This window comes from Mesoplodon densirostris, chromosome 1 (genome assembly GCF_025265405.1).
Source record: "Mesoplodon densirostris isolate mMesDen1 chromosome 1, mMesDen1 primary haplotype, whole genome shotgun sequence".
NCBI classification, from domain to species: domain Eukaryota; kingdom Metazoa; phylum Chordata; class Mammalia; order Artiodactyla; family Ziphiidae; genus Mesoplodon; species Mesoplodon densirostris.
In genome coordinates, this window is record NC_082661.1 from 33,571,406 (window position 1) to 33,597,977 (window position 26,572).

General features: G+C 44.6%; 1 protein-coding gene across 10 annotated transcripts in view; it reads left to right on the forward strand.

Annotated features, from left to right (window-relative positions):
- The window catches only part of SORBS1 (sorbin and SH3 domain containing 1), a 204,108-nt gene that overhangs the window by 30,696 nt on the left and 146,840 nt on the right, over positions 1-26,572 (forward strand). For all 10 annotated transcript variants that reach the window (XM_060101735.1, XM_060101746.1, XM_060101755.1 and 7 more), the window contains exon 2: positions 1,459-1,546. The gene's annotated coding sequence lies outside the window, so the exon portion shown is untranslated. The remainder of the gene's footprint in view (positions 1-1,458; positions 1,547-26,572) is intronic.

The following is a 26,572-nucleotide window of genomic DNA, read 5'->3' on the forward strand; positions in this document are numbered from 1 at the left end:
GAGTGTCCGGATCTTTTACCCAGGCAGAGCCACTTAGGGGCAAGGACCGGGTCTGTTCATCTTTGTGTATCCATCACCTCGTGCACTGCCTGGCATGTAATAGGGTTCAGTAAACATCTGCTGAGTGAATGAATCAATACATGCTTTGAGGGGATGATATAAAGAACTTCCTCCACGACCTTATAGTTGAACATTGTTCATTTATTACCGTGTTGATACCTATACATAAGCTTATTGATAGCCTTGTATTCAAGATGCATATTAAAGGACATTTTTCTAGCATAAGGAGTGTTTCAGGCAGTTTGGAACGTTAACTGAGCACTTTTGAAGTAGCGGATTTATGGTATTTGTGAGAACTACTGTGCTTAAAGCAGTAACGTTTTATTGAAAATGTCACATTAGGAAACAAGCCCTTAGGGAACCTGATATAACTTATATTCTTTGGCAAATGAAGGTATGGCAAGCATTTTAGTACAGAGTAGGTTAGATACTTCAACTGTAGTTCCTTGAATTGAGTATCTAGCTTCGAGGGAAACACACACATACGTGTGTGTGTGTGTGTGTATACACATAAAATTTGCTTTTTGCTTTGTAATATAAGATTACTGTGCAATGGGGCATAGCAAAAGAGTCCTGGATTGGACCTAGGGTCTAAAGGCAGAGCAAATTCTAACATGGGAGTGGGTAAGTTAGTTTTCTGCTTACAGTTGTATGAAATGGGAGTGTTGTTCTTGTTCAGGGTTTGCAGATGTCTACAGGAGTGAGGCTGCTAACTTAAGTTGCTATATGTGCTATACCATTTTTTTTTTCCTCTTAGACCTCAGCCCCTTTTTTGTGTTCCTACTTTTGTTAGAATCAGAGGTAGAAGGAAATATTTCTGTACCCCAAACAAAAAAACGCAAGGACAATGATCACCACAGCTTTTCTCTGTGACAATAGGGAGTGGTAGGGACTGTGGCGTATTGGAATAGCCAAGGCTGCCTGTGAAGGGCAGCTGCTACTTAGCACCAGCTGATCATTTTCAGACATGAACATGGGCCATTTTGACAGATCCTCTTCTTTTTTTTTTTTTTTTTTAAAGAGAAGCCCAAAGTCTGGGTTTTTACATGACATCTCTGATTTTTAGGTTTTGGCTCAAATTTCTAGGCATATCCTTCAGATTAATATAATATCTCTGTAGGCTAGATGTGACCCACTCGACATCTGTTATAAATGATCTCTAGAGCTTCTTTCTGTCCAAGATCCATTGATTCTAATGGGGACCATTTCAACCAGTGAACTGAAGATTCTGCTTCTACTAGGTGAGGTCAGGGTAAGAAGGAAGTGGGGCTGGAAGATGAGGAGGGAGGCTTTGAATCTAAACAGGGTGCCTGGCAATTGGTATTTGGATGGCCTCCTTGGAGAGAGGCCACAGGATGCCCGATTCACAGCAGATGCCTTGTATGTTTGTCATTGCAGGAGTGGCATTTATTGGAAGAGTTTGTGAGACCTTCTCTCTGCCCGCAGCTCCAGGATCAATGCGTCTTTCCAGCACCTTAAACCACTGGTGAGTATGTATGTGTGTGTGTGTTTTTTTCCTGTTGCTGCGGTGAAGGGACATGTTTTCAGTGAACTGTAGAATGTGATTTTCAGAGAACCACACTGTCCTTTCTATTAGAGAGGGAAGGACACTGGGATGGGCCTAGGAATATCTGGGTTCTGGTACCTACCTCATTCTGCTTATTGTGGGATCTTAGGTGTATTGTTTGGCATCGCTGGGCCCCCAGACAGATAAATGAATCCTGCCCTGCTGAAAGATTATATGAGAATGCTTCCAAGGGAATAAAATGCTGAGAAAATACAGAGTAATCCTATTTGGCTCTGAGATGTAGAGCTGGGCAATTCTGTGCTAACAAATTGAGATGTGAATACATAGGTTGGAAACATGGATTTTAAATACCGATTCTGAGTCCTCCAGAGTGGTTCTTCAAGAGATTTGTATGTTCCTTTTTTTCCTTCCTACCATTCCAGCTACCATTTTTTAGAAAGATAAATTAACTATGTTTCACAATTACCTTCATTTTTATTTGCGATCAGATAATTTCACAGTTAACAAATGTTCTTCCTTTATTCCCCCCCAAAAGAAAATTACTCATCATAACAGGTAAATGTCTTGCATCTGTGGCAGTTAAGAGGCAAAAATATGTCCTTGACACTAGTGTGTTCCAGTGCTGACAGCACTTTGAGGCGTGCTAGCTAGTTGATGGTGAAGGTCTCACGTGAGTACTGAGGGCAGGACACTGAGCCAGGGAGGCAGTATGACCCGTGCGTCTCGAGTCCAGCCGCCCTTTGTTGAGAGAAGCTGGCTTGCTTGCTGCTGACTGCCTGGTCCACTCTCACCACGTGGACCAGGTGTTGTTACCATCCAGTGCGATGCGTACCCGTGGCATGGCCACCTGGGGAGCTTGCAGGGTGCCTTGGAGGGGCAGAAAGGAAGGGCAGTTAGTCAGGCCCATGGTTAGGGACCCAACTCAGGTATGGGAGGCTGACTGTCCCCACTGCTGTGCCTAAAGGGACACAGCGGACATTCTGGGTCCCTCAGTCAGAGACCCATCTGTTAGAAAGAACTCTGTGGCGGGAGGCCTCAGGGAAGCAGATGGTCTCAGGTGGATGGGATGCTTCAGCCATTTGGTAAATATGTATGAATGCCTACTCTGTGCCAAGGCACTGCTCTGGGCACTGGGGACCCGGTGGTCACAGACAGACTGGAGCTTAGATTCGAGTGGGGTGACAAGCAAGAATGTGACCTCCATGAGGGCAGGGATCTTTGCTTATTCACTGCTGTCTTCTCAGCTCCTAGAAGAGCACCTTGAACATAAGCATGGTGAGTGCTCACTAAATATTGTTTTGTGAATGAAGGAAATAACTAAGTAGATAATATAATTTCAGGTGATAATAAGTGCTATAAAAAGAGTGAGGGGTTCTTTTTTTTTTTTTTTTTGCGGTACACGGGCCTCTCGCTGTTGTGGTCTCTCCTGTTGCAGAGCACAGGCTCCGGACGCGCAGGCTCAGCGGCCATGGCTCACGGGCCCAGCCGCTCCGCGGCATGCAGGATCTTCCCAGACCGGGGCACGAACCCGTGTCCCCTGCATCGGCAGGCGGACTCTCAACCACTGTGCCACCAGGGAAGCCCTGAGGGGTTCTTTTTGAAAGAGGTCTGAGAAGGTCTGTGTGTGAGGGCGGGGTGGGTAGAAATTTTGTGCAGAGATCTGGATGGAATGCAGGAATCTGGGGGGAAGTGGTTAGCAGAGGGAACAGCAAGCAAAAAGAAAGGCCTTGGTGTAGGCTGAGCTTGGCGTGATAGAGGGACAGGAAGGCAGCCAGTTTGGCTGGCCTTGAATGGGGGGTTGTTATGGGGAGAGTGATATGAAATGAGGTCAGTGGTAGGTGGGAGCCAGATCTTGTAGATAAGGAGTTTAGATTTACTCCAAAACCCAGAGTGTGATTGGATACCTTTTGAGAAGTTTGAGTAGAATAGTGATATGATCTTCTTTGAGCTTTAAAATTATTGCTCTGGGTCCTGAATGGAGAATAGACTTTGGGGGCAAGAATAGAATCAGTGTGACCTGTAGGAGGCCCTTCCGGCCTAGGCAAGAGATAAGGGCGTAGCTTGGATTAGCGTGGTGGTTATAAAATGATGTGAACTGGCCAAGCTCGGGGTATATTTTGAAGGCAGAGCCTACTGAGTTGGGTGTGTGGTTTGAGCAAAAATAAAAGCTAAGAATAAGCCCAGTGTTTTTGACTGGGTGAATATAATGATGCTATTTACTGAGATGGGGACCAAAGAGGGAGGTTTGGGGAGGATCCTGAGAGTTCCGTTTGGGCACATGAAGTTTGAGATGCCCATTCGATTTTCTTAGAGAGATTTAGAGTTGGCTGGAGCTGGAAATGGTACCTTTGAGCGTCATCAGCATGTAGATGGTATTTGAAGCTATGAGACTGGATGCGATCACTCAGGGAGAGAAGGGAGGAATAGGTAGGATTTGGACATAGAAAAGAAAGGCAAAGAGTGAATTTTCCATATAAAATCCCTACTAAGAAGTAAATGAAGACACATGCTAATGAATAAGGGATAATTTCATGTAATGTAAATATAAATTATTCAAGTGAGATGATATGACAGTAAAAATAAAGCCTCACCTTACGGTAAAAAAAAAAAAAAGGAAATACTGTGACTCCCCCAAATCAAGATAATTAGTTTTAGAATTGCATGATTTAAAATCTGGCCAGCTGAGTGAATTATAAACTGCATTTATGCATTTGGCACATGGCTGTCTTTGGCTGGCAAGCAGAAGGATCCACCATCCTTTGCCAAAAATAGCCTGTAAGCTACTCTGTTCTTTATATGCACTAGAGCTTCTACAAGCCATTTTGATGAAGTTCAATTCACTGTTAATACATTTCAGATTTTTTTCATTCTATGATCATATTCAACAGTTCATTAAATGAAGGTTCACTGAGTGGAAAGCAATGCCCGAAAATCAGTAATTTTGTGATGTAATTTTATGAAAAGGCCAAACAGTCACCGTGATTTGCAGGACCACAATTTAGGAAACATTTTGGATATCTTTGAAGTACCAAAGATAAATGTTACAAGATAATAAAGCTGCAAAAATAGACCTGATGATGGTTGAAGTGATGGTTGTAGTAGACGTATGTGTTTCAGGACCACCCATACCCCTTAACCATCATCCACTGATATGAGAAAATCATATTTTGAACATACACATTTTCATCTATTTGTGGGCTTCTGGCACAAAATACAGCTCTCCTGTATTGGTTTTGTCCAATTCCCAGAGAAATTGCCCCACTGAGCTTCCAGCATATTCTCGCTGGGCTCCTTGATTTTTCTGTTTTCAGGTTATCTGGGAAGTCTCCTTAGTCTGGGTATCTCCAGCCCCCATAGACACTTTTGTCCCCTTCCCACAGTTACCAACTCAATGCCTGCCGGCCTCCTCCCTCTTGCTGGGCTTCGGGGCCCACTGTCTCTGACTGCCCTGTGAGCCTCAGGTTAGCCTCCCCAAAGGCTTTTGAATATCCTCAAGATTCTTTTCTTTGTAAACATTTCCACTTTTTCTCCAGGCTTGTGTTTTTTGTTTTGTTTTGTTTTGTTTTTTTCTTCAGGCCTTTTGTGGAAATGACAAGAGAACGGGAAACCAGTGCAGCTGTTGAGGGCAGTGGGACAAGCACCATTCTAAAATGTGCTGTTTCAAGTTGCCTGGGCCACGGGCAGCCCCAGCTTGCTTTTCCATGTATCTCAAGACCCTTGTGTTTCGGTGAAAATATTCTCTGTGAGACTTCTGGAGCATCTAATCTCTGGAAAGTGAGCACTGATTGTGTAGCATTCTATGTCTGAAACCATTCATTTATGGCAAAGTGAAGGTTTCAGTGGAATGTTCATGACGATTGACACCAACCCTAGTTTCCTTTGTCATCTTTTCTCAGAGTGGAACCTAAATAAGATTAAAAAGAATGAAACTGACTGGCAGTCATAGTAGGGAGGATTTCTCCTGTTTCCTTTTTAGTAAGTGATTTCAGGAATGAGAAAAAAAAAATTGGTACCTTCCTATGGCTCTGGAGACTTAAGGGTGGTGGAGCTTTTTTGAAAAAAATTTTTGAATTTTATTTTATTTTTTTATACAGCAGATTCTTATTAGTTATCCATTTTATACATATTAGTGTATATATGTCAATCCCAATCTCCCAATTCATTACAAGGGGTGGTGGGACTTTTTTAAAAATGGTAGAATCTGCCTTAAGTTTAAAAAAAAAAATAGGCCAGGTATGCAGAATAGTGCTTCATTGTTCCTGTGCATGTGGACCATCTCAGGAGGATCTGCTGGAGATAAGTAACCTTGCGGGGGGGGGGGGGGGGGGGGGCGGGAGGGAGTGGTATAGGAAGAAAACTTACTTTTCACTCTATACCATTTTGTCCTAAATTTTTTTGTATCGTGTTTAGGTATTACCTTTAAAAAGGATAATAGTGCCCCTTCTAGGTGTAATAAATGATCTAGAAAAATTTAAATTTCCTTCACTACTTGGTTTTATCGTTACTCTTGCTCGTCGTGTATGTCAACCAAGGTCATTGCCTGTTCAGTCTCCATTGCCTTTATTCTGAGGCTTCATTTCATGTACATCAGCAACTTGGGACTAGGCTTTGGTAAGAAATTTTCCTTTACTTTTCTAGGTTCTTCTGGCTGGTCTAAGAATTAAATTGACCTGAGACAGATTAACAGGAGAAAACCAAACAAAAGTGTAACAACATGTATACATGGTAGAGAGCCAGGAAAACTGAGTAACTCCCCCAAGTGACCAACTCCTTGCTTTCAATACCATCCTCAGCTAAAGATAAGAGGATGAGCGTCAGTTATGGGAGGTGACCAGGAAAAGCACTGTAAGCCAGGGTAAGGTTGTTATGTAGATTAGTCATCTCCTCCACTGATAAGGGTTTCTAGAGATCAGATCATCCTCCTCTTCCTGGTATAGCCATGGAGACACCCTTACAAATGAAGATTTCCCTGATAAATGTTTCTTCCAAAAGGGTAACTATTATTTGGTTTTCAGAATTTTTCCCATGTCTGCTATTTCTTTTTAAATTTATTTATTTATTTATGGCTGTGTTGGGTCCTCGTTTCTGTGCGAGGGCTTTCTCTAGTTGTGGCAAGCGGGGGCCAGTCTTCATCGCGGTGCGCGGGCCTCTCACTATCGCGGCCTCTCTTGTTGCGGAGCACAGGCTCCAGACGCGTAGGCTCAGTAGTTGTGGCTCACGGGCCTAGTTGCTCCGCGGCATGTGGGATCTTCCCAGACCAGGGCTCGAACCCGTGTCCCCTGCATTGGCAGGCAGATTCTCAACCACTGCGCCACCAGGGAAGCCCCCATGTCTGCTATTTCTTAGAAAGTGTAACCAGTTTAAAATAATATGTCAAAGAGACATGTTTTGGGTGGCAAATTCTGTTCTCCTACAGCCTCTTTAACTTGAGTTTCTCATTTTTGCGTGTTACGGAAATGTCAGTCAGGCCAATTTCATTCCCCCTTCCCTTCTTTCAAAAAGGATTTAAGGCTGTTTCTGGCCAACATTTTATTCAGCTACTTTAGACAAATGTGGATTCAAATGAGGTGTAGTTGGCACGAGCTGAGCCACAGATTATGTCTGTTTCAACTGGCCATCTCCCTGCTGCCCTTTAGCTCAGTCTTGTTGCACTGTGGAGCAGGCCATGGGATTTGGAATCCGTTGTGGTTGATAGTTCCTAACCCCAGAGTTCAGTCAAATTAAAATGATCATCCCAAATTCATTTTCCTTATCTTAAGAATCTCAGCTACTGTCAGAAAATGTTCAAAATGGAATTTGCATAAAGTGAAGGCTAGAATTCAATGTCTAGAACCAATGTGCTGGTCACCACACCACACTGTTTGGAGTGTGTGCTGTTTGGGCGTCAGTTTCTACAGGGCTTATTGTCTGAAAGTATCTCCCTGGGCTGCCATATTGGTTTGTGTTACCAGAGGTTCTATAATGTTTCTTTCTGGCCAACATTTTTGTGTCCTACAAAGACATGACATCCATTCCATGCAGCACCGACATTTCTTATTATTTGATGTTTCTCCAAGAGATTTACACATTTGATTTTATACTTTTAAAGCAAACAGGAAGCTGTATCACGTTTGCCAGCCAACCATGTGTAAAAACAAGATACTTTCTCCTTTTCTGTCTAGTCACTACAAATAGTGAGATACATTTTTTGTCCCCCCGCCCCCCAGTTTGGGGAAGTAAATGTTAGACTGTGCTTGGGGATGCCACTAAAACAAGGCGATCAGCAATCGTTCTTTTTTTTTTTTTTTTTTTAGTTTCTGCTTTATAACAAAGTGAATCAGTCATACATATACATCTGTTCCCACATCCCTTCCCTCATGCATCTCATTCTGATTGCTCCACTGACTAATTTAGACTAGGCACAGCCTGATGCGTACTTCACAGCAGTGCCCCTCGTCCTGCAGTCTCCTTATCAACACAGAGGTGACTCACTTTGTTTTCCTCACTCAAAGAGGTTTTCTCTGGTCTGCTGATTAAGGCAGTAATTAAATTAAAAAATGGTTCCTGCAGAGGTATGCTTGAAAAAAATGACTGCATTATTTATGCTTGAACTTGCACAATTGAACTTTCACTATTATAATCAGGTGTTGGTTCTTAGACTTTTTGGGGGGGGGGAGGGTCAAGAAACCCATTAAGGTGCATATGCACCTACATAATTTGCATAGATAATACTTTTACATTTTCAGGAGGTGACATTCCCCTACCCGGTTATCATGCCTTCTAACTTAGTCACACAAACCATTAGCATACCATTATAAAAGCAGCTGCTTCTGGATAGCTCTGGATGGCATTTCTGATTAGACAAAATGTTTAGGGAAAATTGCTATGCCTAGGGCAGCCTGACTTCAATGAAATTTGCAGCTTCTGGAATTGTCCCAACATAGACTCAAAAGCTGTACATACTCTTATATGAATTGCTATTGTTTTAATAAAAAAGGAAGTAGAGGTACCTTTACCCTTCTTGCTTTCTAACAGCTAATTTCAATTTTTTTCTCAAATTTATGTATTCCCCCATCCTCCTTCCTCTTGGGCAAGAGAAAAGTTATTATAGGGGAATATAGGTTTAAAAAAGAGTATATAGTGATCAACCTTTATTTTCCAATAAATTAGTGTTTCTAGATGAATTTGCTCCCTGAATTAATCATGTTTATAGCATTTTGTCCTTCAAACTAGCTGCCCATAAAACACCAGTGTTTTAAAAGTTTTTGAAGTAAGTGGCCAGAATTTTCAAAGTTGGGAAGTTTCACATGATTTGATTTCTAGCTGCTCTTGAGAATTAGAATATCTAGCAGTGTTGGGCCATATTCTTGCATGGAATAGTGTGGCCTGGAGTGGAACAGCCTTGAATCCCTTCGTGTGGGAGTATATGAGTACCAGTTTGCTGCAGTTCCACACCATCATTTGTTACCTGGTTGGTCCTCTCGGCCTATTGGTTTTGTAACCCCTGGCTTTCAGTATCAGTTTAAAATCTTATCTTGACAAATCAAGGGATCTTGAGGTTCAGCAAAACATCATTTTGGTATCCCCCCCTTTTCTTAAATAAATTCATTTATTTATTTTTGGCTGCGTTCAGTCTTTGTTGCTGCACACGGGCTTTCTCTAGCTGTGGCAAGCTGTGGCTACTCTTTGTTGCGGTGTGCGGGCTTCTCATTGCAGTGGCTTCTTGTTGTGGAGCACGGGCTCTAGGCGCACGGGCTTAGTTGCTCCATGGCATGTGGGATCTTCCCAGACCAGGGCTCATAACCGTGCCCCCTGCATTGGCAGGCAGATTCTTAACCACTGTGCCACCAGGGAAGCCCATTGGTATCCCCCTTTTAAAATAATGGAAACTACATTTAAAATGATAGAAAAACAGTTGGCTGTGGAGTGAAACAATTTTTTTTTCCTTAAAGAGATTTGTGCATTTTTAAACAAGAGGGGAAGGAAAGAAAGCAATAATGTAATTTGTTTAGTATTCTTTACAGTTATCATATCATTATATTAGTTTTGAAACATATCGTGTACTCTGTATAATGTGGTTTGCTCATAAAATTACCATGTTGGAAACATTTATACAAATCTACTAATCACGTTTGCTCTTAAATTGTTCCAGTTTTTTTTCTTTTTCTTCTTTCAAACAAAACTGAACTACTGAACTTGAAGGAGCTTGAACATTTCTTAATCTCCCTTTGTACAATAAGTAGACTAAAATATAAAACTGGATGACAGAAGCCACTGATGTTTTAGTGAAGCAGAATTATTAGTTTTTTTGGGGTCCTGGTACCTTCCAGAGTATTCAGTAGATTATAGGCAAGGAGCTTCATACAAACAAAAGCCAACAAACCATCCTAAAACTTTAATAACCATGTGAATTTAATCTAAATCATTCCCCTTTTATGAGCTATTGTGATCAGTTTGATTCTAATAACACCCTTTTCCTCCTAAAATCATTCTTGTAAACTTCCGAAAACTAAATGCTAGCCAGAATGGGGACAGCCTCTTGATCCTTTTTCATTTTTAGCTGCTTGGCTTTAGGGTAAAAGATCATCGCAGACTCTTGGTTTGCTGGACTGACTAAAGAGGAGACGGGAGCTCTCACTCTGGCCACCTGCTGGGCCCTGACTTGCCACCTACCCTAGGACAACCCGCACCCCCGCCCCGGGCTTCCTTTGTTTCTTATATAGAATGAGATCATGTTTGGGTTTCACTCAAACTCTAACAGTCAAGAATTCTGTTCTGTCACATGCTCCGCCCACTCAGAGCTGTGCATGAGTTCCGGGAAACTTTGGGGGTACTGACTACGTAACCAGTTCTGTGGGGCTGGAAGAGCAGCATCTCAATGGGAAACTGCTAGGTGGCATTTCGGGGGGCTCCGATTCTTTATGACTCAAAGCAGAAAGAATTCAGCCAGAGGCAAAGTGGTAGATAAGAAGTGATTTATTAGAATAGGATGCTTGTGAGGTTTACAGGCTGGTGGACAGGAGGGTGACATGCCTCAAGAACTTAGTGGGCTACAGTTTTATAATCAAAGGAAAAGTGGGGAGGGGGAAAAGACCACCTTCTTCCTCATTCTTCAGTAGACGTCACGCTTCCATCATCAGCTCCTCCTCCAGGTTGGGCAGGGGAGTTTTCTTGTCCCTACATGGTCAAGCTCGGACTGTCATGGCACTATGGAAAAATTATTTCAGGTCTCAGTACAATGAGGGTCTTTCACTTTGAAATGTCATCTTCCATAAATTATTGTTTTTTATGTGTGCAGCGAACATGTCCTAGGGGTCATTAACTTACTGAGCTCACTGGGCAGGATGTGGGTCTCATGCCACCATTGTTTTATTGTTTGGGGGCATGTCTTGTGCTTCAGTTGCATGGTTTTATTGCTAAGCAAGCCTGCTTGGTTTTGTGGTTAAGCAAACCTGCTTTTTTGAGTGATCATTAACTTACAGGGGTCTCCCATGTTTTTTTTTTTCTACTTACAATCCCCTAGTGGGATTAACTGTTTTTTTAAAAAATATTTTGCAGCAAGTGGGATCTTTTTTTTTTTTTTAATTTTTTTTTTTTTTTGGCTGCATTGGGTCTTCGCTGCTGTGCGTGGGCTTTCTCTAGTTGCATTGAGCGGGGGCTACTCTTCATTGTGGTGCTCAGGCTTCTCACAGCGGTGGCTTCTCTTGTTGCGGAGCACAGACTCTAGGCGCGCGGGCTTCAGTAGTTGTGGCTCACGGGCTCTAGAACGCAGGCTTAGTAGTTGTGATGCACGGGCTTAGTTGCTCCGCGGCATGTGGGATCTTCCCGGACCAGGGCTTGAACCCGTGTCCCCTGCACTGGCAGGCGGATTCTTAATCGCTGGGTCACCAGGGAAGTCCCGGCAAGTGGGATCTTCGTTGCGGCATGTGGGATCTTTTAGTTGCAGCATGCATGTGGGATCTAGTTCCCTGATCAGGGATAGCACCGGGCCCCCTGCATTGGAGTCTTAACCGCTGGACTACTAGGGAAGTCCCGGGATTAACTATTTAATCACCTACTTTTTCCCTTTACTCTGTCCCTATCAAATGGAGGAGGGTTCCTAATGCCATTTCTTCCTCGTAGTTACCTGGAATAAACACGAGAGAACTAAAGGTAAGGAGTTGTGTACTCAGGAGCTCATGGCATTGCCCGGACCTTGCAGCACTGTGGGAAAGCTCTCTAGCTCTGTTTAGTAGATGGTGTGGAGGTGATCTGGGCAGAAGTCTTTATCTTCCTGGCATTCTATAGCATATTTCCGTTGCTTGGTACTCCCAGTCTATAAGCTGACCCCTGTTCACTGGTCAGACTACCCGACACTCGAATTTATCAATCTTAGGTGATACTTTCCCTTTATTTCTTGATATCAGGTCCAACACCAGCTGCAGACCCTCTCTTGTCCATTATGAGTCAAAATTGTTGACCAGAGCAAAAAATAAATAAATGGCAGACAGAGAAGTGCTGGCAGAGTAAACAATACACGTTGTAAAATATGTCACCGCAGGGCGGTGCCCTGGGTGTTTTGCTTGGGGCTGTGTCGTCTGAGACTGTGTTGTGCTGCTCTCCTTTGTCCGAGAACTTATACTGGCGCTGAGAGCATGGAAAAATAAATAACTACACACACAGTGCAGTATAACATACATGCAGTATATGGAACCTATTGATTATGCATTTTATATTAAATATATTGTGTTTTTAGGAAATTTATTTCAGAAATAAAAGGCACTAAAATGATTCAGTGCTGCTTAGGTTGGCATTAAATGGACTGTGTGTAGAGGAACAAAGCAGGGACCAGAGACCAGAGACCAGGCTCGTGAAGGCCTTGCCATTGTGTTATAGAAAAGGCCTATAGAAAGGGTCTTTTGGACAGAATCCTAGGCTGCATTCTTGGTTCACATGCCTGAAGATACTATGTGTTTGCAACTCAGAATCAAAATCTGTTTACCTGTTTCTTCAAAAAACAGTTATGGAGTACCTAATAGTATTTGCGTAATGCCTTTTGGCATGCAGCGTACATACATACACCTCATCCCACTGAAGTGTGCTGTTTCAGAGCCCAGTCAGATGCATGGGCAACAGCCTGTATGGGTGGATGACTGTGGTTTCTGTTTCTTTTTAACTTCTTCTGTACTCATGAGCAGAGATCCCCACAGCTTGGCCTGGGCTGTGTAGGAAGGAGCTTGGGACAGGTGGCCAGAAGGATTGCTACAAGAGCAGTGCTTGGACAGGCATTCCCAGAAACGGAGGAGGTGCGGGTCATCTACTGAGCATGAGCGGGGTAGGTGGGATGCAGCCGTGGCTCTGAGGAAGATGGAAACTATTTGGAACAGCTGTCATGGGTTGGGCACTAGGGGCCAAGCAGGAGTTGAAAGCAAGGCCTGCTGAGTGACTGCGAAGAAGCCTGTGTGTAAAACAGGTGTGGTTTGGCCATGTGACTCAGGGAAACAGGGACAGGCTGGGGGGCAGGGGTTGGGTGGTTGCTTGATGGCTGACCTGGTGTTGGCCTAGGGAGATGTTAGGGTGAACAGCAGGGGCCTGGGGGGAGCCTGGGGGTGCTGACAAGAGCACTTTTTATAAGGCCCTTTATCTCTGAACTGCTCCCATTGTGTGTGCCCTATTGGGCCATTCCTGTGTGCTTTTGTACATATTCTTCCTTCTGCCCTTTCCTATGGCCTAATTACCTACTTCAGGTGCTGGCCTGGACATCACTTCTGGGAAGCTGTTCCTGATTGCCCTCTTCCTCTGCTGGGTCAGCTGACCCTTCACCCTGTCCACACATCTCTCCCTCTGTACTGTAGAAGCTTGTTTACAGGCTGCTGGCATACGTGGGTTGGAAGGTTCCTTGAATGCAAACTGTTCTAGTACCCAGCAGAGCACCTGACATACAGAAGGTGTTCAGTAGAAGGGGGCATGACTGCTTTGCTGCAGCATTTAGTAATGTAACAATGTTAGAACTGGAAGAAAACTATGAGGGCAGCTAGTCCAACTTCATTTTACTTTATTATATATATATTCTTTTTCATATTCTTTTCCATTATGGTTTATCACAGGATACTGAATATAGTTCCCTGTGCTGTACAGTAGGACCTTGCTGTTTATTCATCCTGTATATACTAGTTTGCATATGCTAATCCCAAACTCCCGATCCTTCCCTCCCCCTTGGTAACCACAAGTCTGTTCTCTCTGTCTGTGAGTCTGTTTCTGTTTCGTAGATATGTTCATTTGTGTCATATTTTAGATTCCACGTATAAGTGATATCATATGATATTTGTCTTTCTCTTTCTGACTTACTTCACTTAGTATGATAATCTCTATATCCATTCATATTGCTGCAAATGGCATTATTTCATTCTTTTTTGTGGCTGAGTAATATTTCTTTGTATATATATACCATATCTTCTTTTTTTAACATCTTTATTGGAGTATAATTGCTTTACAATGTTGTGTTAGTTTCTGCTGTATAACAGAGTGAATCAGCTATGTGCATACGTATATCCCCATATCCCTTCCCTCAGGCATCTCCCTCCCACCCTTACCATATCTTCTTTATCCACTTATGTGCTGATGGACATTTAGGTTATTTCCATGTCTTGGCTCTTGTAAATCAAATCCTTCATTTTATAGTTCACAGAGAACTAAAACTCAGAGAGGTTGAGTGGCTGACCTGATGTCACACAGCTTTGCTCAAGGCAGAGCCAGGACTCAGAGTCGCCTCCTCTGACTCCAAATGCCACATTCTTTTCACTCTACCACAGCAACCTCCAAATTGTCTGTGGATGACTTTTAAGTGTGTGAAGGTGGCGAGCCTCTGCCTCTGCTTAGCGCCAGGGTATAGCCTCCTGTCACTATTCATAGCCGTCTGTTATCTCATTTTTCTTGTCGAGAGGAAGACTGCGTCCTGACAGCGCTTTTCCTCTGCATGGTGCCAGGTTTACAGCAGCTCTTACCTCACTGCTTCCCCTTCCCTTTCCGGGTTTGTCCTAGTTTACCTCTGGGGGTGAGCATCAGCAACTGTTTCTAAGTAAACAGAGGGACTGCAGATTCAGGGCTTGTGGTTTCAAACACTCAGTGCTTTTGCTTTAGCCTGTCCTCTTCTGGCTGCTGTCACTCCTGCTCCTGTCTCCAGATTGTGCTGCCTTAACATGTGCTAAAGACTGGTAGTGCCTGGTGGAAGTTTCCTTCTTGGAGCAAGCAGAACTGAGAGAACACTGGAAAAGGGGAGCCATGGGGGAAGAGAAAGTGGACACTTATCTGCACCATTTTGTATCAGTTGGGAAAAAAAAATAACCTCTTGGTTTTCAGACCCATCCCTGGAGTATGGGATACTAGGCGGAGTGTCTAGAAATGCTTGTTTGTATATTTTCTATCTCCAAAATGTGTCTCTGAGCTTTTGGACAGTATCTGAGATTTAGAATGTTCTGTTTAGGGTTAAAGTCTCAGCGTGACAGAGGGTGGAGTGTGGCTGGTCCCCTTACTGCCTGTTCATGGATGATGCAGTTTTGTGAGGTTGGTTCCAGTTCATTGAGGATCGTCTGAACTCTCTACCCATCACCCTTGGTCCAGAGTACCTCGGGGTCAGTTTCAGGAATGGAAGGTCCACTCATTGAGCACAGGGGATAAGGGGTGACTGGTTTGAACCTTTTGGTTCCTCTGGGAACTAACCAGATAGTACATGATGAAAAAAATGCTCATTTTGGAAAAAGTACTTTGAAGACCAGGGTCTTCAGATTCTTCATTACTTTAGGGAATTCAGCAGCACTGCTTCCCTTAAGCACCTCCCCCTCCCCCACCTTTAAAAGTAAGAACTAGGGCTTCCCTGGTGGCGCAGTGGTTGAGAGTCCGCCTGCCGATGCAGGGCACACAGGTTCGTGCCCCGGTCCGGGAGGATCCCACATGCCGCGGAGCGGCTGGGCCTGTGAGCCATGGTCACTGAGTCTGCGCGTCCGGAGCCTGTGCTCCGCAACGGGAGAGGCCACAACAGTGAGAGGCCCGCGTACCGCCAAAAAAAAAAAAAAATGTAAGAACTAGATGATGTCCGATGCCTCCCTTAGCTCAGAAATCCTGTGGCTTCGGATGAGCCCAGTGTCTTTGGTCTTAGGGGTTTCTGAAACCACTTTGGACCTTCTTGCCTCCCAGCCACTTGGGAGCCTGTTTCTGATTCTCTCTGGGCTGGTCTTGAGTTCCAGGTATTGAACTGAAAGTACATCAGCCAAGGGTTTGGACTGCGTCACAAGTATTTTGATTTGCTGTATTCTCTGCTTGGCATGTACTCATTTCCTTCAGGGACGTCCCCTTCCTTGGAATAAATAACTCCCAAGATGCTTGTCTCACTGAACTAAGAAGGCATTCCAACCAGGCGTTTCCATTCAGGGATCTTGGCTTGTCAGTCACAGGTCACTGGGTGAAAAGGATGTCACCCCATTTGAAATGCTCCTGACACCCACTCCTTCCTGACCCACTCCCGCCAGCAGTGGTCCTCATCCTGGCCAGTTCTGAGAGTGACCAGCTTGAGACAGAACCAGGTTTGACAACAGCAGGTGTGGACCCGATACTACTGTCCTTTGTTCAGCATCAACTGGTCCCTGCTCCTGTGGCCCAGACATGCAAATAGACCATTCTGAGACCAGGAGCGCACTTTGCAGCCATTTAAAGAACTTTCCAGGGCTTTCCTGGCTCCAGTCCTCCCCACCCTTTTGGACGACAGGAGTTTTTCCTCCAAGCTCAGATAACCTCTGCCTTCCCTGTGTGACCTTCTGAGAACTTTGCTTCCCGCCGTCATGTTCTCTCGAATTTTAAGTTATGACTGGCTCCCTGGGCTGCCTGACATAATCATACAGGGCTGAGTCAGTGACTCAGGATTCAGCCATGCTGACCTCCCAGAACTTTTATTCCTACCCTGACTCCCCAAGAGAGCAGCTCTTCAGAACTCCCACCCAGGGCTGGGCTGGTCTGGGCTGGGTCTACTGATTCCTCCACCAGGGATGAATTCTCAAGGAGCATCTGGGCCTCTCCCTGAGCTGAGGCACAAGACCAAGGCCATCCAGCCCCTGGGTCAGAACCAAAGGAAGGGAACGGACCAGCAAAGAGAACAGGCTGCCTGAGCTTGGAGCAGGACATTTGGGGAAGGGAATAGAAGGGGAGGTTGGAAAGTTTGCTTGCAATAGCTTTGAGGATTCTAATCCAGGGGGACTCAGGTAGTGGGGCGTTTCACTTTTCTGGAACTGGGTATTGGGAAAGCAGCCTCTGAGGTGCCTATCCTATTTTGGGATGAGTTAGTCAAGGAGCAGCTCTACCCTGGCGCCTGGAAGTGCCTCCCGTTTCCTCAGTTTAGACTTGTCATTCCTATAAAGAAAAGCACCTTAACTCCATTGTTACAGATTCAGGCTGGGTTGAAATTTATCTCTCTACTGTCTACATAAAAGGATTTACAGAGAAAAATCTCAGTGAGGGATGTTGATTTAGGGGAAAGCCCTTTAAAGGGCCCATTTTAGGCATGTACATTTGCATACAAACAATGAAAGTGCTAGTTAAAATGATTCTCACATAGTCGTTTTGCTGTGCGGGAACTGCTGCTTGGCAACACGTGGTGTAGAAGTGAGTGAACTTGGAAATAATAAAATATTGCTCCTTCCATCCATCTAACCAACAATGTAGTGAGCACCTTCTATTTGCACGCACCTGTGCTAGAACCAGGGTGGGCGGGGGTGGAAGGCCAACCTAATATTTACCCCCCAGGGTGACGTGAGACTACTGGGAAAATCCAGCGAGGACCGGGATGAGTTGGTCACCCTGCTTCAGGAGTTGAAAGCTTAGTAGGAATTAACAAAGTACCTACAATGTTCTACCTGTTAGATAGGCCACACCTGTTCATTTTTAAAGCCGTCAGCATTCTGCCCTGTAGGGCTTTTTCCCCTCTAGCTGGAGTATTCTAATTCCCTTTTGAAACTGTATCCCAACATTTAACATATTCCTGTGGTCATCTTCATCCTCAGTGGCATCAGCTATCACCGGGCACCTGCTGTGGGTGGGGCTCTGAACTCGGTGACTGTGGGTGGGGCTGGCGTAGCATGGAGGTGATTCGAAAGCCTTTCAGCTCCTGAGGAAACACCACCACCACCTCCTTACCTTTTTTAAAAAAGCGTGTTAGAGCACAGTAGTTGCAGAGTAAATACTTGTGGATTGAAGTTTAGTAACTGTGTTTTAAGAATGCAGAGTCCGGGGAATTCCCTGGTGATCCAGTGGTTAGGACTTTGTGCTTCCACTATAGGGGGCATGGGTTCGATCCCTGGTCAGGGAACTAAGATCCCACATGCCACATGGCCAAAAAAAGCAAAAAGAGTGCAGTGTCCGGAGTGGCACAGACCCCGTTTCAAATCCTGGCTCCCTGCCATGTGCTTGCTTTATGATCTTGGCTTGCTTGTGACTTAACCTCTGAGCCTCATTTTCCTTATTTGTGGAATTGGGATTAAGTGAAGGTATTCATGGTAATTATGATGATAGGCTGCATAGTATAGTGTATATAGTAGCACATACTCTGGAGTCAGACTGCCAGGGCTCAAATCCCACCTCCTGGTTGTGTAACCTTGAGCACATTACTGAGCATCTCTTGTCCTTAGTTTTCTTTTTTTTTTTTTGCGATATGTGGGCCTCTCACTCTTGTGACCTCTCCCGTTGCAGAGCACAGGCTCCGGACGCGCAGGCTCAGCGGCCATGGCTCACGGGCCCAGCCGCTCCGCGGCATGTGGGATCCTCCCAGACCGGGGCACGAACCCGTGTCCCCTGCATCGGCAGGCAGACTCTCAACCACTGCGCCACCAGGGAAGCCCCTCGTCCTTAGTTTTCTTATCCGTAAAACAGGGATAATAATAGTAGCTGTGTCAGCAGGTTATTAGAAGTAAGAATTGTCCAGCACCTTGTGCCTGGCATATAGTGTCACATAAATATTTGCTGAATGTTAAAAACTATAAAACTATTATTTCACTTTGGTTCTTATAGAATTCCTATGAGGTTAGACAGGGCAAGTATTATTCCCATTGCTTATTTGTTGTTGTTATGTTTGAGGGGCAAAAATGAAATTCTGATGGTTTAAAATGGTCTACTGAAGGGAATCTGTTTCGTAAATATCAAAACTGGGACCAGAACCTGTGGTCTTTGCCATAAAAGAACATACAGGTGCGTCGGTATGTATTTATCCTGGGCATGCGTGAAAATATTATGGCTTTGATATAATCTGGAGACAAGTGAATAGCAGTTGTCCCTCTTCTGCACCCACTGGCCTCACTCAAATGTGCTACAGTCCGCCGGCATACTGCTAAATGTTATTCTCTGTGAATTATAGCATTGAGCTTATACGTTCCAGTAGGATCCCTGAGACTTATTAAGGTTGCCTGTTTAAACCTCTTGCAGATTCTAACTGCCTTAGTGTTGCCTGCTCTCTGGCTGGACTCCTTTCAGAGATTCTGTTGTATTTATGTGCCTGATTGCAGAGCCCCTTAGATGAGCCATTTCATTCAGGAGAAGCCCAGGCTAAATAGGAACACTCCCCCTTCCCCTGCCTTTATATTTGGTGTTGAAACTCTTCATTCCTTGTGAGAAACTTAATTATGAAAGCCGTGGATGAGGGAATGTAAAAATAGCTTTAAAACGCTTGCATTTGCCAATCTCTTGTCAGGCAGAGAGCTTTAGATTGAAATGTTTTCATGTCTGTTCACAAGCATGAGTACTTCTTAAAACTGCTGCAGTGTAAAGGGTTAAAACATAAATAGTATCCTATATGAGCAGTGAAAGGTGCTTTAGTACTTAAGTCCTATTTTTGAGCTCTGGAATTCAATTCCTTCCTGTTGCCAGCTGAACCTGGGACTGATGTATTAGATGAAAATATATTCCTATCTTCAAACGTGGACAACAGGACATTCTGTCCTCCAAATTTCAGCGTTTGAGTTGGGTGTTGCAGGAAACTTGGCACCTTTCTTCCTTTGCAAAATAATAAACAGAGATGATGTTGCCTCAGGTTTCATCTGATGGGGCTTAGATGCTGTTGCCTCATAAAGACTGATTCATAGACAAATGTGAACTAAGTATAGTAACTTAGAAATAATGTCCCCGTTTAAATTTGGCAAGGCAAGATGCCTTGCGTGCTTTGTAGGACATGAGAGACTTTGTTTCTTTAGTGGCGTGGACGTGACATACCCATTTCTATTTTGGCCATACAGTAGTTGTGCTGGGTCACTACCTGTCATCTTTATTTTTTTAGGGATTTCTTGTGTGCTCTCGTGCACACCCCAAGCCCAAACATTGAAACACCTTTTACTGCCATCTACACAAGGGATTCTTTCTTGCTATATGTCCACTGCATTTTTAAGAAACAAGTGTCTGAGTTGAAGAAAGTGGATGGCATAATTTTTTTCTTTTTTTAGTTCTAAGCATTTCAGAATCTCCACTATGAAAAATTGCAGGAAGTTATTCACTTTTCTCTATGGAATGAATAGAAAATTGTCAGAGAGACTGTTCTGCTCACTTCTACTCACCTTTTTCCTTTAGTTTTCAGATGACTTTATTTTTTAAATTTTAATTTTATTGGAGTATAGTTGATTTACAATGCTATGTTAGTTTCAGGTGTATAGCAAAATGATTCAGTTATACGTATACATATATTCATTCTTTTTTAAAAAATTTATTTTTGGCTGCATTGGGTCTTCGTTGCTGCACACGGGTTTTCTCTGGTTGCTGAGAGTGGGGACTACTCTTCGTTGTGGTGCGTGAGCTTCTCATTGTGGTGGCTTCTCTTGTTGCGGAGCACAGGCTCTAGGTGCTCAGGCTTCAGTAGTTGTGGCATGCGGGCTCAGTAGTTGTGGCTCGCGGGCTCTAGAGCGCAGGCTCAGTAGTTGTGGCACATGGGCTTAGTTGCTCTGTGGCATGTGGGATCTTCCCAGACCAGGGCTTGAATCCGTGTCCCCTGCATTGGCAGGTGGATTCTTAACCACTGCGCCACCAGGGAAGTCCCTATATTCATTCTTTTTTAGATTCTTTTCTCATATAGGTTATCCCAGAATATTCTACTCACTGTTTCTACTGGGGATTAGGTTGGAAAGTATTTCACCATGATTCTCTCAAAGTAATTTTTGTTTTTGAATTTTCTTTAAATACATAGGTGATATATGACCATGTTCAGAATTCAAAAGTTAGGAAAGGTTTGTAGTAAAATGTAAATCTTCCATCTCTCCCATACTTCTTGCTTTAGAATCAATCCTGGGCACCAGTTTCTTATATACTATTGTGGAAATTTTCCCTGCGTTTATAAATATGTGTATATGTATTTTTCCCCATACAAAGAATATCATACTATCCACAGTGTTTTGAACTTGGTTTTTCTATTTAATCATAATCTTAGAAATCATTCCATCTCACATTTTGAGCTATCTCATGATATGATTGTTTTGTTGTTTCCATTGAATAGATGTCATAACACATAAACAATGGCCTGTGAATGATATTTAGGCCGTTTTAGTCCTCTGCCACTAAAATCATGGTGTAATGATGATATTGTAGTCTGCTGTGGAATAGGCAGTCGTCTCAGTGGTGATGAGTGTGGGCTCTGATAGCCCAAAGGCCTGGGTGTAAATCCTAGTTTTTCCATTTACTATTGAACTGTTTGGTCTTGGCCAGTTAGTATTTATCTCATAGGTAGGATGTGATGATTGAAAACACTAATCTATGTAAAACTTACAGACCAGTGCTGGGCATGTAGACAAGTCTGTATTTAGTAGTGTTATCATTTTGCATGATGTGGGAACACATGGATCCTGTACTCATCTCTGCATGTTTCTGTACCACTTCTAGTGGCTTTTAGAAGCCACAATACAGTTTTTGAGTCTGTGGGTTCTCTCTCTCCTAAATTGACTGAAATGTTCACCCTCCCCTCCCTCATTTCCATGTTGCTTTTGTAGAACATCCTGGAGGAGAAAAGGGAGGATTGTATTTCAGGCTACTATACTCATGTGTCCAAACCCCTTCAAAGGCACAAATTGCCAGTGGTGATAATTTTTAACAAATGGTCCAAACTTCCCCCTCATAAATACCTAATTTAGAACTTTATGAATAATTATATTTTACATTTAGACAAATATATAGCTCGTGTGTGTGTGTATGACTCAAATTTATTTAATTTCACCACGTTTCAAATTATGAGTCAAATCTTGGCAAAGATTGGAGCATGTACTTACCCTGATTTAGTTGACTTTGGAAGTTACCTGGTCTTATGTCTTATATCTTGCATCATAGAAGACCACCACTTTTGGATTCAGACAAGCCAGAGCTAAAACCCCCATGTTGGTGTTTTCCCACTGTGTGTCCTGGGGCAAGTCACTTAGGCTTCCAGGGTGTTGTTTCCCCCCCTGTAAAAGTAGACATTGATCCACCTCATAGGGCTTTAGGAGGGTGACAGGAGAGAATGGGTGAAGGAGCCAACAGTGTGTGGTACAGAGCAGAGCAGGTGCTCATGGACCATCTAACCTTCCCCTCCCACATCCCACTTCCTCAGTTCCCTGGAATTCACTGCCTCCACCTTCAGCTCTTCATCTCCACTCCCCTCCTGACTTGCCATCTGATTTATCACTGTGCTTTCTCTGCCTTAACTGGGAGGGCAGTTCCTGTCTCAGTTGGTGTCGCTTGCATCCTACCTTAGGTTGACTGTTCAAGGAATGCCAGCGAGTGAGGGAGGGAGAGGCGGGCTGGCTGTGTCCCTACCCCGGTGAGGGCATTACTGTTTCACTGGAAGCAGCAGCTAGTGACAGCATTACAAGACCAGAGTTAGGGGCCACGGTGAGTTAATGTGGCCCCTGACGTGATTGTAGAGAATGGCATTTTCACTCTTGGTCATTCCTTTGAGGAAATTGGCTATAGCCAGCTCATGAAACTTACACTCCCAGATAGTCTTTTTCTTTTGGAGGATGGGGGTGAAGGGAATGTCTAGAAACTGTTGCATGTCATCAAAGCCCCATTAGAACGGCACTTGCAGGAGGATGGCTTTGACTGTTTCACACCCACTTTCTAAGAAAAGGACCAGCCAGTTGGCTTGTAGACTTAGTGGCCAGCTCTCCTTGGGCCTTGCTTTAATGTCCTGGAGGTGGGCTGCTGGGCACCCAGGATGAGCAGGGGAAGTGAGGCTACAGCTGGAAAGTGAGCAGGAAGACCTTCTCTAGATCCTCCAAATCACCTACTTGGAGAGGAGCTTCTCTATCTTGCCTTAAGTGTTTTGCTGCAAATTTTTGAAATAGCAGTCACACCCGTATTCAAATGTAAGAACCAGAGTGGTGTCCAAAGATGTGCAGGCCAGGTCCCTTCCAGCTACAAAAAGCCTCGGCTCTACAAACAAATATTTGGGCAATAGGAACCATTGTACCACTTGGAATGCTCTTCCCTTCTCCCTTTTTTTTTTTTTTTTTTTTTTTTTGCGGTACGCGGACCTCTCACTGTTGTGACCTCTCCCGTTGCAGAGCACAGGCTCCGGACGCGCAGGGTCAGCGGCCATGGCTCACGGGCCCAGCCGCTCCGCGGCACGTGGGATCCTCCCGGACCGGGGCACGAACCCGCGTGCCCTGCATCGGCAGACGGACTCTCAACCACTGCGCCACCAGGGAAGCCCCCCTTCTCCCTTTTTACTTGGGGCTTCCTGTCCTTTAAGATCTAGGTTAATTCCCACTGTCCAGTTTTTTCAGTCTTGACTCTGGGCCGTTGGAATGGCTGTTGGACTGGCTGTTGGTTAGATGTAGCCTTATGTGCTGAACTGTTAGTTATTAACCTTGTGGTTGTTTAGGCGTTTTCCCATGTTTATGCCCTGGCTTCCCCACTAGGTCCTCACTCTCCAGGCCGAGGCCCTGTCCAGCCCCTTTACCACTATGGGTGGGCGTAGTGCAGAGGTTCTCATCGCTGCTGTGAGCCTCGCCTGAAAGCTAGTTGGAAATGCACACCAACCCCACTGAATTAGAAAGTCCGGGGTGGGACTCGGCAGTCTGCAGCTTAACAAGCACTCCTGGTGATTCTGCGGGGCAGTGAAGTTCAAGAGCCTCTGCTATAGTGGGAAGAGCAGTGGTTTGGGGGTCTGAGAGGTGTGGGTTTGAGGCCAACTCTGCCATTTACTAACTGACCTACTTTAGGAAAGTGAATTTTTCCTCTTTCTTCTTTCCCCATCCAGGGGTATTTTATAGAAATCTGTTCTGTATGATGTTAATGGGTGCTCTAAAAATAGGGATGGGCAAGGGGTTCTGTGGCCAAATAAGTTAGTGAAATGCTGCTTTAGTGAATTTCAACAAGATTCTTTATGACAATACTTCTCAGATGCCTAAATGTCATTGAGGGTCCCTGAGGGTTGCATGGAAAGTCTGCAAACTTCTTAGATTCTGTAACCTTTTCTGCTACATGCTTGCCAACTTCTCTGGCAGTGGTGTTTTGTGGGACCCGTTTTGGGAGATGCTGGTCTAGGTGATCTGTAAGGGCACTTTGAGCCTGGAGATTTTATGGCCCTGCCAATCAGTGAGGAATTCAGAAACTTCAACTACAGAGCAAACCAGACATGATGCCATAATTTATCATTTGAGTAAACCAGGCTTACACAACAACTTGAACATTGAGATGATATAGATGTAACTAACCATTGAAGAATAAAGGTTATATATATATATATATTTTAAAGAAGATGTTGGGGGTAGGAGTTTATTAATTAATTTATTTATTTTTGCTGTGTTGGGTCTTCGTTTCTGTGCGAGGGCTTTCTCTAGTTGTGGCAAGCGGGGACCACTCTTCATCGCAGTGCACGGGCCTCTCACTATCGCGGCCTCTCTTGTTGCGGAGCACAGGCTCCAGACGCGCAGGCTCAGTAGTTGTGGCTCACGGGCCCAGCTGCTCCGCGGCATGTGGGATCCTCCCAGACTAGGGCTCGAACCTGTGTCCCCTGCATTAGCAGGCAGATTCTCAACCACTGCGCCACCGGGAAAGCCCCAAGGTTATATTTTTTTAAAGCAGAAAGTTTTTCTTAGGTAGAAAACCAGATATCAGGGGAGAAGTGGGGAAGACGAATTAAGGAAAATGTCACTTACTGAGCATATTGGAGTCCTGGCAGGAAACATGGCACAGTCAAATCGGGTAACGTAAGGAGATTTAAATAAAGGAACTATTTATAAAAGGTGTAGGCAGAGTTTGGGAAAAGCAGCAATGGTCAGCGCAGGACTTGGATTCCTCTATATATGCAAGGTTTACATATATCACATTTAGTCCTCATAATAACCCTAAGGATAGGTTTTTATTATTTCACACTTTGCAGAGGAGGAAGGTGAAGCTCAAAGAGGCAAGGCAGATTCCCCGGAGATAGCACTGGGGAATGGAGGCGAAATTCACACAGCCCTGCCAGCCTCGCAGCCCCTGCTTCTGCTACATGCTTCTTTAGGTAGAACATCCTCTCTTCCATCATGTGGTGAGGCTGACAGTGCTGCTCTCAGAAGCTCGTGTTCTGAGGTACATACTGAGCTAGAATCAGTAGACAGGAGAAAATAGCACATTGGGCACATATATAAATTAACAATAAAAGTATGCAGATTACATATATGGGGAAGAAAGATGTAAACATGCAGTTTCCAAGTCTAGGTGGGTTGGGGCTGTGGAAATCTGTCTTCCATCCTTTTGGGGGAGCCATCCCATTCTAGAAAATGTTTTTGGGGAGGATATGGGAGCCGTTCGCAGGGTGTGGGTGAGGCAGCTTAGCTTGAAGGGGCTAGGAGGAGGTAGAGGGAACTTTCAGACATATGGCACCGCTTGGGAAGGCTTGGCTGTGGGAGTGGAAGGAAAGGGCGCTCTTTTCATAGGTGCCTCAGCCAAATGGAAATGGTCCTGGTGGTGGGAGGCGAGCAAGCAGTTGGGAGAAGAAAGAGGTGTTGTGGTGGGCTCTCAGGGTGCCCCTGACTCGTTTTTATATTGGAGCCACACTGGTCCAGTGAAGTCTCTTTAGCCTAATACCTTTGTTAGAAGATGGTAAAGGTTGAATTTTCTAAGGACTGATTTTTTACTTCCTTCAGGAAGTTTCAGAGTACATGAATGCCTAATTTCTCTTATGCCCTAAGAAAATTTAAAAGTCATGTCTCTCAGGAGGCTACTTTCCCCCCATGTCACTTTGAATTTAGTTTTTTTTTTTTTGGCTGCATTGGGTCTTCGTTGCCGCACGCGGGCTTTTCTCTAGTTGTGGCGAGCCAAGGCTACTCTTCATTGTGGTGTGCAGGCTTCTCATTGCGGTGGCTTCTCTTGTTGCGGAGCACGGGCTCTTGACGCACAGGCTTCAGTAGTTGTGGCACGTGGGCTCAGTAGTTGTGGCTTTTGGGTTCTAGAGCTCAGGCTCAGTAGTTGTGACGCATGGGCTTAGTTGCTCCGCGGCATGTGGGATCTTCCTGGACCAGGGCTCGAACCCGTGTCTCCTGCCTTGGCAGGCGGATTCTTAACCACTGCACCACCAGGGAAACCCTTAGGTTGGTTTTTAATGCCCAATTAGAATATAGCTTATGGTCAAGTCCCCTTTATTCCAGAAAACAAGAACACCTCTCAAATACTGTGCATAAGAACTGCCTTTGAAAACATCTGGTAAAAATAACAAGTTGCTTGGAAAACTGTGATTCTCAGATGCGGCCTCCACCCCTGTATTAGCGGGGAGTCACTGGAGTAAACCTTTACTTCCTGTTGCTTCCACACAGCAGTCCTTTTCGGAAATATTTTGCATGTTTCCTTAAGCAGCAGGGAACCTTGAAGGGCAAACAGTGCTGAGGCCCCAGAGAGGAACAGAGATGCTATCTTTGCCTAACAGCACCTCGGGGTGTACGGAGAGCCCGCCTGGGCCTTGGAGCTTTGAAGCTGCGCCAGGCTCCTGCCCAGAACTGCTAAAATCTCCAACTCTCTCCCCCAGGCACGAGCGAGGCCCAAGCCTGCCACACC